The sequence below is a fragment of the Mytilus californianus genome, unplaced genomic scaffold (assembly GCF_021869535.1).
Source record: "Mytilus californianus isolate M0D057914Y unplaced genomic scaffold, xbMytCali1.0.p SCAF_1, whole genome shotgun sequence".
In the NCBI taxonomy this organism is placed as follows: Eukaryota; Metazoa; Mollusca; class Bivalvia; order Mytilida; family Mytilidae; genus Mytilus; species Mytilus californianus.
This window is the reverse complement of record NW_026262581.1, coordinates 100,005,376-100,021,132: the sequence shown is the minus strand read 5'-3', so window position 1 is coordinate 100,021,132 and position 15,757 is coordinate 100,005,376. Positions and strand designations below refer to the sequence as shown.

The following is a 15,757-nucleotide window of genomic DNA, read 5'->3' as shown; positions in this document are numbered from 1 at the left end:
TGCATGTATCATGTATGTAACATCTTTTAAATATTACGTAACTGTTTTTCCAATATAAAAACTTCTCCCACACACTATTTGTACACTTGCGGGTTTATCTTTAAGTACAGATTATATCACAACATCTACTATGAGGTGGTCTTTCAACATTATTATGAATATTTATAAATAATATTGAATAAGAAGGAAATTCCAAACCAAAACTAAAATAATAGCCTGGCGAAGGAATGGAATATTAAGGAAACAGTACATTATCGATGTTCAACTCTCATAAATTGATTAAGAAGGGACAAATCAAGGAAGAAAAGAAAAACAAAAAGAAAACTGAGGAAATCGCATAAACTCTAAAGGAGCGAGACCGGGTGCGTCGACAGGGAAGCAGATCGCGAAAATATGTCGCAAGTGAGCTGAGACACCGACACATCGTATAGGTCAACCAATTCGTGATGGCGACTGTAAAACGTATGTAGTGTCTATTTCAGTCGTTGTCGTCCTTCCTCAAACCTCTGTTGGAGCAGTTTTTGTGTTAGCAGCACACCCCTGTTAATGAAGTCCATATAGGGTAACATTTACGAGCGTAACGTTTTAACAGAGATATGTTAACGCCATACAATAGAGAAGGGTGTATAATTTATGTTACTGCTGAAAAATGGAAAGTTGACAATTAGAAAGTTCAAATCATTACGTTTGTCATAGATTCTAGTTTGGAGTCGCCAAAATGTGTCAATATCGATAAAAAGATTAAACATGAAGCAAACCTTCTACTTTCGACATTGTACCTAATCTCAAGTTCAATGGGATACATGAGATGTAAGCACCGAGTGACAGAACATTATCGATAGATCTAAAAGAGAAATTCCAGAAAGATGCCTTCTTTTCTTTGAGAAGGTTCTGTATGAACCCTGCTTCAAGCGGTCAGTAGTCATGCGCAATGAGTACCTATATTACCTTTTAAGATAAACTCCACTTCATTTTTGCTCCGGAATTCCGTCGATACAAATTTTACAAAGACATAGAATTTGTAATAATGTAACAAATTTTTCTAACATGATAAATGTAAAAATATGGAAAATATTCAAACAATTCATTTAAACTCATAAATATTCGTATTCACCTAGGTTTCATTAACCTTCCGATTTTGTCCGTCTGATTGAAATAAGAGTTGTAGGCATTCGTGAAATGCTTTGTATGTTTTTTTAAAACATTTTAAACAGGAGAGAAGAAACCAAGGGACAAACCAAAATCTACAAGTTGAAAAACAAAACAGACAACATAAAATCCAATAGAAAAGCGCAAAAAAATAAACACCAATCAACAAAACACTAAACAGAAAAATTAAGATTGAGCGACACGAACTCCATAAAAAACTGGAAAAGTGTAGCAATTCCTGCTCCACTAGTGGCACCTGTTGTGTTGCACATAGCAAATAAAACAAACAAGTCACATTAATTATATCACATTCGATGACAAAGAGGATGGAATCGTGGCTACGACAAAAGCAGCATATCTATGATAAGCTCTTACTGAAATATTCCATAAAGGCTTCCGTAAAAATTTCGAAAGGGGTAACAATTTCAGATTAAGAATCTGTGAAATTTAAATAATAGGCTAACCAGATGATTAACTTTTGTGAAAAGATAACTGTAAAATGTTAGCCGCTCGACACAATAAAACCATTCTTGTCTCATTCCTAATTTTTTTCATAAATGTATAGTGACATTGATTTGAAAGTCGATATTTACATTCAGAAACCCTGATAATGTATAGATAATGAAAGCCATCATATCGAGTATAAGTAAGACTGGGGAGTTTATATTGTAAGGTCATAACCGAACGTGATACCTATTCAAAAACAATGTAATATATCACAGTCTTTGTTGAAATACCATTAGGTTAGTTTGATGATGTATTACTATGCGCTGAACTATACCATACAAAATGTTTTTATTATGTAGCTCAAAGAAAAATTGAAAAGCATAAAACAGAATTACTAAATTGTAGTCATGTGATGAACTAAGAATATCTTTGTTTATTGACTGGCTAAGCCAGATATATATTTGCACGTTTTAAAAACATTTAAGGTTCGAAGTACTTTTAGTTTTTATTCACTAACTGCGAGCTCGAGTATTCTTTAATACGTTGATTGTTTTTTTTCATTGTTTTAGTGTTTTTGTGACCCATTAACTGGCATGATGGAGTAATAGATATCTGATGTATCTTTTCTAATTCCGATGAAATTTTTGGGTAAATTATATTAAATTGAAATGTAATTAATCAATAGACCATGATTGGAACCATAACTAAAAGCCCAAATAATGGATTTTTATTGGAGCAAATATTTTAACTGATTTAGAAATAAATGTTCAAATAGCCAAATGTCATATCACATCTCCATATTTTTATAATAATTTTCTAACACACCTGTGTTCCCGTAAACGCTTCCAATCTTTTTATATTTTAGGTAAAGTTTCAGGTATTACTTGTATCGTCTTCATTGTACCTGGCTTCGAAGAAATACTGTTTGATTCACTTTAGGGTAACTTGAAATATGGAATACGATGATAAAAACTTTGTTCTCTTGCCATGTTTATTCCCATTGTATTACTAGTATATTAACGTATGATATCGAGTTGAGTTCGAAAACTGATGGTTTCTGGAATGAATTGATTAGTGGCGCTTCTAGACCAAAGTTTGGAAAGCCTAGTATATAATAGCATTTGAGATTTATTTTATTTTCAAAGTCCACATGGTACAAATTTTCTTCGAAATATATCTTACAAGTATAGCTTTATTTACTTTAGCAGGATATTAATGATTTCATTACTAATGTTAAAAGCTCGTGAGGTCATAGACTATGCTTACTATTAACAGTAATAATACTGAATAAAGATTTCTGCGTTTATTCAAAGGGTATGAACCTTCAACGATAAGACGTTTTATCTGTATTTACCAAACGATGAAATGGGCAGACTTCAAAAAGCAAGCCACGAAACAAGCTTAATTAAGATAACTGTACCTAATCACAGAATCAATTATAATTTATTCTGTTGTAAAATGATAACTTGAGGTTAAGACGTGGACAAACAGCTAAACATCGCTTTTCAACGTTCAGAGGTTATAAATGTTCACCAGCCACACTCAGCTGATGCAGAGCTAATTAAGCTTATTATGAAGCTGTATCAGAAACAGAAGAAATGTTTTTCTGATAAAAAAAAGCAATATTGTGTCCATCTGCAACATAACCCCAAATTCAATAGTACAACATCACCTCACCACAACTGATGCAAACACGCACCCTTCCAAAAGGTGGAATTTAAAATTTATTACAGATGAGATAAAGAGTTGAGACGTTATATCACCTGTATATTTTACCTGTTTGGCCAGTCCCGAAGAAGAATTGAAATGCATCATGATAGAATGGATTTCGCTATACTCGAAAACAGTAAAAATCGCTTACTAAACAGAAAGCATGTTAAAAACCTGGTCCTAAAGGGGCATTTGACACAATTTAGATAAACATTTAAACGCGATGTGTTTTTGTTTTGTTTCAAACATTTATAAATGCGGAATTTTTAAATAATTAGTCGCTATTATCAGTCACTTTGGTTCAATTTTGTCAAAATATTAAGCTCAAAAACATCGCTGATGTAATATTGGCTTGCAAGTCAATAATTCAACATCATTAGAATCTGTATTCATACGACCTTCAATTTGACCCTTAACTGGAGATGGGCTACGCATGTGCTAAGGGGCCGTGCATTTTTTATCAGGCAGGTGGGACCGGTGCAAACCACAGTTGGACAAACACATTTTTCATCCACTTCAGGCATAGGGTCTCCACTTTTTTCACCTTTGGTGACCATAGGACATGCATATTTATTCAAATATTTCGAAAAGGAGTTCCATATCCTATCAATATTTTTTGCTTATCCCTGTGAATTTGAACTCTTTTTAAAAAAGTGCATGATTATCTTAGTATCTTTATAGATTTTGACAATTCAGGGGCAATAATTATAACTCTATGACCTGTTATCTAATTTCCCTGATATTTTTTATGAATGTCATGATTCAGTAGAGATCTTATCTTGAAGAAAATACTGTGTTTTTGCAATTTATATTGATCATCTACCTTTTATATACATGTATACAATTTTCAAAATACCCTATTAAGGAATTAATGCAAAATTTATCATTAAGGGGCAATAACTCTTAGACTAGTAAGCATATTATCATATGCAGAATGCTTTCATTATATTCCCAGTAGATCTGGTCTTAATAACACAGCATGTTTAAATTAGTAGAGGAAATAATTCAAACCACAATAAGAGGGCGTAGAATTTCAGTGCCAGCTAGACCTAGAGACTAACTATTTAAGGATGTCAGGTTTTGGAATTTTTCCTTTGATACAGGGTAAAATATTTTGCCCCATATCACCCACTTTACTTTTCATAGAAGGCTTCAATAAGTCATAAAAGTAATTTGACAAAATTAAAGCAGATTCTAGATTTCCTTTCTTACGATTTGAAGCCCAAATAATGCCAATGCCAATTAAAAGGTAAAAATCCAAGAAAGATTTTCTTCCCATTTTTTAAACATCAAATATCTCCTTATAAGATCTTATAAACTTAATATGCTTTTCTGATTTATAGTATCAATTTTAAATTCCAGATTTTTAAAATTTCACAATCTTAAATGTCTTTTTTATTGTATTATTGATCATGTACATACTTAAACAACAATATGCAAAAACAGTTTTCATTTATTACTACAGGAAAAGCAACCATCACCAAGGACATCTTATCACTTAGTGCCAGATTAATTCAGATAAAGTTAATGAACACATACTTTTTTCTGCATGCAAGTCATAGGACATTGAGTTTTTACAGCCCAAATCAGTATAGGACATTCACTTTTTTTTGTCATAACCAGAATTTGCACTGGTCCCACCTGCCTGATAAATATTGCACGGTCCCTAAGCATGTTCTGTTATTAAAAAGAAAATGTCAATATTAAAAAGTGAAACAAGGGAGTACCGGGAAGAACCATTTCGTTGATTGATAATTCGGCCCACAAAAATTCTTTCTTATACAGGTAAAATGATGATTTACATATTTTTGCAATCGATGACATGATACCAAATAGACCTATACAAATCGTCCGGTTGTCTGTCATATTTGTCTGTGTATTTATATTCATATTGGGTCATATAACCATCGGCATTCTTCGGAGGTCATCTTGATTGTTACTTAGAAGGCGTCTAGTCTAAAATACACACGAAATGGTGATACATTATAACGAGTTCATGCATTGTGTATTGTTTCTTTTATGACTTTTTTGTAATTTGAATATGCGTTTTAGCTTGTTAATTAATTTGATGTGTATCTTTTTAATAGACAAGAGATTTGAACATCGATAAACTACTGTAGCCTTAATTCATATCCTCATAGTAATTGAGCTCTATTTTGATTGAAGATATAAAAAATATTGTTAATTTCCGAAGAGATATCGCAGAAAGGAATCTGATGTGATAAAAATATTCTGTAGAGTTATGGCAGAAGGTTCAGTTTTGGTTGAAATTCCATAGGAACAAAAGACAGACCTATGATTATGAACAAAGGGAGAAGTGGGATATACGTCAATGAGATAGCAACCAAACACCACACAACACCAAAAACTATCTACAGGTCAACATAATGGTCTTCAACAATAGATGTTCGTATCCAATCTTAATTGACTAGGATTGTCAGTTTTCCTACCAAGGTCGGTGGTTCTCTCCAGACATTCCGGCTTCCTCCACCACAAAAAACGGACCGCTACGAAATAGCACAATAGTGCAGAAAGTGGCGTTAAACACCAAACAATAAACAATAGACAGGTGTCATGCTCAAAAATCCCCCGAGAAACTATACAAAAGAAGTGAATAAATTTAACAGACATTCAAAGACCTGCGATCACAAAATATCCCCAAAACGACACCCAACAACAAAACAAACAAAACTTCTTCGAAATGAAAACAAGTGACGAATCAACTTTTGAAAGAAGTGCAGGAAAATCATTTAGTTAATTCTAATGTGTATCAACAACTTTACAAAGCATTAATCTTTTTTAATTTTTTTTGTGTTTTACTCTTTCCAATTTGTCCATTTAAAAGCAGAACTCGTAAATATTTCACAGCAATGTTTCAACGGCCAGTTAATGGATTCAGGCGTGTGATATTTGAAAAGATGTTATGGTTAACGCCACCAGTTATTACGTGGCAACCAGGAATTTATATAATGGGAAATTGACACAGGTGTAGTAGCTTTGAAGTCGTTAATGTTGAGATCCTGCATTAAGTATTTCAGTCGAAATCTTGGTTTGAAAATGTGGAATATAGGCCTTTGTTAGTCTTTGCTGAGGCCCACCTCCGGGTGCGGGATTTTCTCGCTGCGTTGAAGACCCATTGGTGGCCTTCGGCTGTTATCTGCTCTTTGGTCGGGTTGTTGTCTCTTTGACATATTCCCCATTTCCATTCTCAATTTTATTGTATGTTTTTTTAATTTTAGTTCATTCATATGTTTTGGAATTAAAGTGACGTCCATTTTCATTGAACTAGTACACATTTTTGTTTAAAGGCCAGCTGAAGCCCGCCACCGGGTGCGGGATTTTCTCGCTGTGTTGAAGACCCATTGTTGGCCTTCTACTGTTTTCTGCTCTTTGGTCGGGTTGTTGTCTCTTTGACACATTCCCCATCTCGATTCTCAATTTTAAATAGATACATGCAACAGACCGATGTTAATGGAAGAGATGCATTTTATACGAAAGTCGCATAGATTAATGCTAGCACAACCTTTGTCTCCGTTACATCTTTTTCAACGCCAACCGGTTTGAAAAATATATGACGAACATTACTTTATAGGTCATTGCTGCAGGTATCTTTTGATTCGAATCGGAATTTATGAGAATTTTTCGGAATAGGATTTATTCATAATAAAAGTTTCAGCTTCTGTATTGAGGTAGAAGATTATTTATTCAAACATTATGAAGTATAGGTAATGTATAACGACAATGACCATGACTGTATCTACGCAGAGTTAAAAAAATATCCATCACATTTCACCAAGGTGCAGGTATGTTGGTGGTTTAGGATGAATAGAGAGATAAAGTTGCTTGGAGGGGATTGTTGTAGTTTTTCATATTTTGTACAAATGATACCAACTCGCATAGGAACGATCCAATGACTAAGTTGGCTCTAAATTCACATCTTTAGTTTACCCTAGACATATTCCAAACAGCAAATGTTAAATTCTTATCCATAAATAATATTAGATGATTTAAAATTCAGATTATCTCAGTATGATTTTTAGTTATAATTACACCTTATGTAAGAATCCTGGGTTTTGATTGGTTGATAGCCAGTGTATTTTTCACCAATTTACTTTTATCAAATGAATATCGTTCATTTTTAAACAGCGCCGGGGTATATGCAAAAAGGATATGCCTTTTTTACCCTCCCTGCCGTGGTATTTGCCAAAAAATACTCTATCCGACTGGACGTTGTAATGTCACGATCATCAATGCGTTTTATGTCACGATCATCAATGCGTTTTGTACGTTAACATTCGGTGTAATTAAACAGATATAGCATGTTCTTGAGGGGTATTAGCGAAAAATACCAGTCTTGAGAATGAATTTCCCTCGCCTTACGGCTCGCGAAATTTAACATTCTCTCGACTGGTATTTTTCGCAAATACTCCTCCTTAACATGATATATCTGTTCAAAATACAGGTGAAGTGAGCATTTGTTATTTAAACAATGCAGCGACTGCATACGGAGTATCCCAGTTGACATGATATTCCAGGGCTTGTATTTCCTATAATGATTTCCTTGATAGAGGGTTGCTGATCACAAGGAAGCTTTTAAACCAAAAGTTCCAAGAGGTGAAGGTGAAATCATCCGTTCTTAAATTTTACGGACGCCATCACGAGTTGTGTGACCGTTATGGAATATCTGGAGTCGGTTTCACAAAAAACAATTACGACTAAGATTTTTCGGAAATCATGAACAATTCAGTATACTTAAATTTTTTTTGTGTGAAACCGACTCCTGTTTCACAGGTGATGACGGATATGTTCGTAACTACAATCCGATCCCCTTTTTCCCGAATGTGACCTACCGAATTAGACTTATCATTGGGTTTGTACTTACATGAGCAACACGACGGGCGCCACATATGGAGAATGATCTGCTTACCTTCCCAGAGCACCTAAGATCATCCCCAGCTTTGTTTTTTTTTTGGGGGGGGGGGGGGGGGGTCGTGTTGCTCAGTCTTTAGTTTTATACGTTGTGTTTTGTGTACTGATGTTTGTCTGTTGGTCTTTTTCTTTTTTAGCCGTGGCGTTGTCAGTTTATTTTCGATTTATTAGTTTGAATGTCCCTTTGGTATCTTTCGCATCTCTTTTACAGCTTATGCAGTTACTTGGCTTTATATTTAGAGAAAGGGAAAAATTGGTTTATGTCGTTAAAAATCAAAACATGTTGTGGCTGAACAAAGGCTTGTGCGTAACAGTATTAGATTCCGAAAGATGATGATCTGAATATCAGAGTTGCTTGTAAGATTTTGTGATACTTTGACATGCTTTTCAAGACGACAGCGCGTGGCTGGTCACATCTTGCACAGTCATGCCTGCATATTTTACTGAATGAATGATTTCCTCGGAGATCAAATACAAGCCAAGAGTGACATTGATCCAATAGTATAGTTAATTAATATATTACCCATGGCTATCAAAATTACAAGGCTAAAAAGTCTTAGGACGAAATACAAACAACTTTTCGCGAAGGACTATAAAAAAAAAGAGTTGAACTCTAATTCTTGCGAAACCAGGGATTGAACTCAAGTTTAGAGGTATAATATGTTCATGCTTCATTTGTGGTACTCGACATGTCAGTATTGACAGGTAAACATCTGTTGATCAGTCGTATTCGATGATTAGTCAATACAGATTCAGATATTTCGTAGCGATCTACTTGAAGCTTTCGAACAGATGACTTTATATGTACCATTAAGAACCCTTGGTTCAATAGTATCCTTGTAAGAGACAACCATATCTCAAAGAAACCCTGATAAAAAACATAAACTATGGAATATCTTATCAGCTCGGAGATATGTGCATTCTGATGGAATTTAACGATGGAAAAATAAAAGTATTGTTAGATGGAAATGGTTGTTTTTAACTAGCTCTCACAAACGACAAAGAGAACAAACTACTACTATAACCTACATTGGCATCATAATGAGAGTACTATAATAACAAACAGCTGATGGTAAACAAGGCTGGTATTTAAAATTGGTGTAAAAGGTGGGTAAATATGTATATTTTAAAAAGAGATGTCTTGTATGGTTCTTGTTTAATTGATATTAACAAATGAATCAGGAACTGCTGACCCTTCTGTAGTACATCTGTATTACTACGCGGTTATTTTTTGGATTCTTGTTGCTAAATCTTTAGGGTTTTTTTAATGTATGATTTGTGGACTTTTGTGCATCTGTTCGTCTTATTTCTTTTGTCCATGGTGTTATCTGCTTCTTTTCTTTAATTGCTCCCTTCGTTTCTTGTGTTTTTTAATCATACAAAAATAAATATAAAAATGTAGTATATAGATGACCAAGTTAATTCAGATAAATATAACCTAGGATGATATTCATCGAATCAGTTAATTGGTATTTATAGTGAGAGACAAAAAGACGATAGTCAAGGTAAGTATGCGTATTCTTTGAAGTATCTGACCAGTTATATATATACACCCCCAGCTGAAACCTTTCCAATAGTTTTATTAAAGATAATTAAGGCATTGAAACAAATACCTACTGCTTCTGTGTTGGTGATAAATCATGTTATGATATTCATAGAACAAGTTAACGGTGATGATAGTTAACTTAGAAGCTTTGGTATATTTAAACTTGGCAATTGATTTAGCATAACACTTACATAACTTCATTGCACATTAGCGTTCCTGCTTACATTACCTTTTCACAATAAAGCAAATTTTGTCTTGTAATGGACTTTTGTTGCAGGCGGTTGAGCTGGACACCTGTTCAATTTATGCGCACGCATTGGTTTTGGGTTTTCAGCGTCCTGTATCAATAATTCCAATCCGAGACATCAACAATCAAACGAGTATCTAGTGTGAAATGATTCATTTCATCCTTACATTCGATATGAATTGAATTCTGTATAACTGAAATTTACATGTACAATAATCGAAAATAGATTGGAGATATACAAAACATGTATATTTCCAGTTTTTGTTGTTTTAAATATGTATGAGTAACGTTTACTTATTTAGAACGGTCTTATGACATTTAATATTTTAGCAAGTTAAGATGTGTTTTCCTTTTAGTTGTATGTCATCTTCGATTTTAGCGAATTTTGAAATTCATTCTTCATACTAGTCTGTTCAATGGCCGTATACAATTCATTTTTATTTCATTCCCCAGAAGCGAAGTTGCTAAAATGTATAATTCATTTGTCAGTTGACTTTAAGTATATATTAATTAATCAACCGTTCGTGGCATCTTGTAGTTTCAATAAACTTTGTCAAATCGTTTGCACTGAAAAGATGAGTTAATTCAATAGCATGTTCTACGGTGAAGATAAGGGATAAAACTTTTCAAATGTCAAGGTCAACTGATAGCTTATAGAAAAACAGCTTTTCCCATCTTCATCAAACTTGGTATGATTTTCAACGGCAACAGGACGAATCTAATTCAAGTCATCTCATATTATAAGGAATAGCTTTTCTTAAATGATAACATTTACACAAATTAAAAGTGTAACTTTTTGATACACAAAAACTGATTCATTGATGATCTTCTCTCACCGTGTTGCTAAAAAGGAAATTTTAAAATCGAAAATAATGAAAAGGGTTCGAAATATGCTGAAAATGGTGAATTGCTATTAACATATGACAGAATCCACGACAGTAATGACTTAAACTTCATAGCATTTCGATAATAGTTGCACCTTATATAAGTATGTTGGATTTTGATTGGTTGATAGCCAGTGTGTTTTCGTGTTTGTTTTCCTTCATCATATGAATTAGGTTAATTTTCACTGTCGTCAAGGTATATGCACAATGATGTGCCTTTTTTACCCTTCATGGAGACTCTTACTCCTTCGCCTGATTGAATGAAAAAAAACCAACTGTTTTGCTTACAACTTGATTGCAAACGAATAGAATTGAATTGAATGTTTTTAAATAAACCATTCCTATCGATATTCGGTGTAATGAATTGAGGCGACAGTAGTTAACTTGTGTTCAAATCTCGAAAATCGATTAAAAGAAGCCAAATCATGGTAACAAAAACTGAGGAAATCGTATGAACCAGGACAAAAAGGAGCGAGACCGGGTGCGTCGACAGGGTAAGCGTATCCTGCATTCCATACATCATCCTCATGCGAATACACACTCGGGCAAAATATTACAATCGGGAATAGGACACAATCGATAAAATTTCAGATCAGACGATTATATACTGGTATCTACAATCTAAGACCACGAAAATATATTCGCTAATGAGTTAAAACACGGACACCTCGTATCGGTCGACCAATTATTGATGGTGACCGTTAAACTTATATAGTGTCGATTTCAGTCTTTCTTTCTTATAACTGTTGGAGCAGCTTTTGTGTAAGAAGCAAAACCCAGTGAACAGACACGAGCGTAACTTATTAACTGAGATATATAAACGCCATACGATGAAACAGAGGGAATGTTACTGCTGAGAAATCGAAAGTTGACGATTGGAAAGTAGAAATCATTACGTGTTTCATAGATTCTAGTTTTAAATCACCCATCTGTGTCAATATCGAGGAAAAGATATGAAACAGACTTTCTACTTTTGATAGTATCTTTGATATGAAGTTTACTGAGATATATGAGATGTAAGCACTCATTGAAGTGAGGATTTACGAGAGACAGGACATAAGGAATATATACGAAAGTGAAATTTAAGAACTTTTCAAGATGTCTTTTTGTTATTTTTTTTTATTAAGAAGGTTCCGTATGAATTCTGCTTCATATGAGCACAAAACCAAATCAGTCAGTAGTGAAGCACATTAGTATTCATTGGAATACCGACTGTCTGCTGAAATATCAGTCCACCAATCTCAACACATATGTTGTCGATCAAAAAGTCAAGCACTTTGATATCATCTTCTGCGTATATTCCGTGTGAATCAGTGTGGCTCTTGCATGACAAGGTAAGATTTTTCATGACGAAAAAAAAAGCAAGCGATTTAAATATACGTTTATACGTTTCTCATTTTTGTAGAAACAGAGTGTTTAATGAGACGATGTAGTCGATCTTCTTTTTGAGCCTAGGGACAGACATTAAACAGATTTAAGTTTTAAGACTATTGATTTCCTTCCGTATGCACTATAAATAAGTGTTTTGCACTTTTTATAAGTAACTTTCCACCTCTCATTGAAGATGCACATAAGTTGGGAGATATGTCACATGCCATTGAATCTTTTACCAGTGCATACATCTTACGCAATACAGAACTTTCAAACAGCAATCGAGTCACCTTTATTTATGTTTGAATGTCTTTCAAATTGTTATTATAAATAAGCAAATACATAATTGTCTCGCCTTATCGAGACTTGGGCGTGCTATTTCGGGCGGCGTAAGCGTCGGCGCCGTCGACGGCAGTTCATCAATGTATTAGTTTGTGATTAGGTCAGTTTAAGGGGAACCACTAGTGGTATGTCAATTGTATGGATATTTGGTATGCATTGTTATAGTTATATACACATAAATCCACAATGAAAATTCATCGCACCTCCGAAAATCCCACATCAGAATAAATTGCGCATATATAGTTAAAATGAATCGCTTTCAATGATTGGTATATTTGGAATTGAATCCTGCTATTGTACATTGAAAATTGTGTTAAACCACACCTTTAAAATAATTATTTTGTATTTTGAAATGAAACAAACACAAAACGGAAAAAATGGCGTATGATAGTGAAAATGAACTATTTGGATCCGCACTTTGTGTACACTGATTTTCAATGGATTGACATGAGAGAATAAATATCATTATTATATGCATAAATATGAAGTCAAAGATATATATATATATAAACAAGTCTAAATGGAAAACAACGTTCAAACCTATAATTGCGTTGGATAAAAACCGCAATTTTTATACGTGTGCATGCAAAACAAATTTCTTGGTAAAGGGATCTAAATACAGCACAAACAACATTTTCCAAAAGACAAAAAAAGTGACAAAGTATATTTTAACAAAACGCATTTGACTAGCAGGTCGAACAACGGATGTTCTTAAACCCTGCTGACTGCCATATATAGCATAAAATGTCTAAATAATAGCAAACGATAAATCTTACGGGGCGATGGATCATATAATTATGATACAGAACTCTACAAAATATAATATATAATAAGCAAGTCTAAACAGGTACAACATTTTTGGTGATGTTGTACCCTTTTAGACTTGCTTATTATATATATAGCATTATATATACATACATGTATATTAAACATTAGTGTTTAAGTGTGTACTCATATGGTATCATCAACAACTTGAACTTTCAACAACCTGGTTATACTTTCACAAATTTAGAATAGAAAGTAGATACCAGTGGGACGTTCTAAATCATAACTCGAAGAAATCAGACAATACCCTTACCAAAAAGAATAAAGACGAATATACAGTTATAACACACTGCATAGTAAAATAAAACAAGCAAAACGAATCCCCAACAAAATGTGTGGATGAACTCGGGTGCTCTAAAAGAGTAAGCAGCTCGTGTGTCACTAGTGATTTGGTTGCATATAATATGATAATGTTTCATAATTTTTATGTTCAGTCATGATTAAATATGATAAAACAAGTGCTTAACAGTTGTGAATGAGAAGCGTATGGTGCACGTTCGAATATTGAATGAAATTAAACCTCATATCCTATTTACCACCAATGCGTAGCAATACATATGGCTTGTTAATATAACGAAAAGGAAGAATAGTCCTTTCAAAAGAATTAAGGAGTAAGAACAAAGACTTGTCAGTTCGGAGTCAGAATAATGTGTCTGTGTAAGGTGATATGTCTACCTGCGGACTGTTGCTTTGTGAACAAGCACAAAACTAAATTGTTATTTATATATTTATTTATTTTTTATTTGATTTTATTTGATTTATCTTTTTTTATTTGAGAGAGAGAGAGAGGGGGGGGGGACTAAATATGATTAACATTAATTAAAATTCAAATACAAACTAATTGATCCATTTTAAGAACTCCCTTCGATGCAAAATTTTATATAGTAACTTTTCGTATGACTTAATTTTCGAACATTTAAAACTCGGTCGTAGCGCTTTCCCGTAAACAAATCTAAGTTGAAACTCGTGATTGGTATTGTTTTTGAGAAAAAAAGTCAGACAATCAATGCATATCGTCTATTCAAATTTCTTTCCACTAAACAAACGTGAACTTTCCGAAGAGTGCAGCAGAAGGTATTAACTTTAATATATTAGTTATCTACATTTATTGATTCCTTAAATATTTGTCATTGAGATATTGAGAGTTTTGTTAGCTCTTTATGTTATCATCAATCTTTTAAAATTAACAAAATATGATATGTCTAAATGATTTTTGTTTTTATATGAATCAATTATAATATTCGATAATATCTTTTGTTGTCCTTCAAATGACCATTTTTTATATATGTGTGCACTTTTTCTTGTCATGTAGAATTATGATTTATCGGTTTTATCAGATATAGTATTGTAGTGTTTCATTTTCCTTTGTTGCACATCTGCGTGTAAATGAAAGTCCCGACGAATATACTGGTGCCATGGCGTACGTTGACGGATACTTGATACTCGACCTTTATTATGAAGATGAACATGTGCGAGTGTAACATTCTTTCGCCATAATAGCCATTACCTTGGGTAGGTATTGATAGTGAAACTCTTTAGTTGTATGTATGTCGACACGTTTTTTTTTCTTATAAAAACGTAATACTAAATGACGTATTTGGGAATCTGTCACGTTCTCTACAAGTCATCAGCTATCGACTTACTCCATTGGTGGCCTTTTGAAAGGTTAAATTTCTAAACCCTACTTAATATGTTCTTATTTTCCAACACAAAAGAGTTAAACAACGAAAATACATTCAATTTACATGTCATTTTTACTACCGAAGGTCGGTGGTTCTCTCCGGGCATTCATACTTCCTCCACCAATATAAACCGACCGCAAAGAAATAGCCAAAAGTGTTAAAAGTGGCGTTTAACACCAATCAACCAATCAATCAATTTAAATGCTGACTTCCCGAATATTCTTATTAGATCATTTTACCGAATATTATGGGGAGAATTTTACCGGAATGTGCATGCGGAGCGGGATAACATTTTCCTGCAAGTGTTCAGGCCAAGAATCCCTCGAGGAATTATATGTATTATTTTTGGTCTTTTAACGGCCAATGTAATAAGTCCAATAATTTTGTTTTCTAACAGGATGATAATTCCTTAGATGAACGAATTTGTTATGTGAAAATGGTATGTCCAGTGATGTGAAATGTTTTTTTGCATTAACTTTAGTGAAAAAAGTTAAATGTCTTAAAGTCAGTGATATGTTTTATTAGATTATTGGTTTTGGTGATCTGAACTGTTTCGCTAAATGTATTTTTTTCGCTTAAAAAAGAAAAAAGTATAAATCTTCATGTGCATACAAATATATATTCA

At 33.5% G+C, this 15,757-nt stretch overlaps 1 protein-coding gene across 1 annotated transcript in view; it reads left to right on the top strand.

The window, feature by feature from the left end:
• The first annotated feature begins 8,980 nt into the window (after positions 1-8,980).
• Positions 8,981-15,757, top strand: part of LOC127727454 (elongation of very long chain fatty acids protein 4-like) — a 29,510-nt gene continuing 22,733 nt past the window's right edge. Inside the window, exon 1 of the mRNA XM_052234769.1 lies at positions 8,981-9,342. The gene's annotated coding sequence lies outside the window, so the exon portion shown is untranslated. The remainder of the gene's footprint in view (positions 9,343-15,757) is intronic.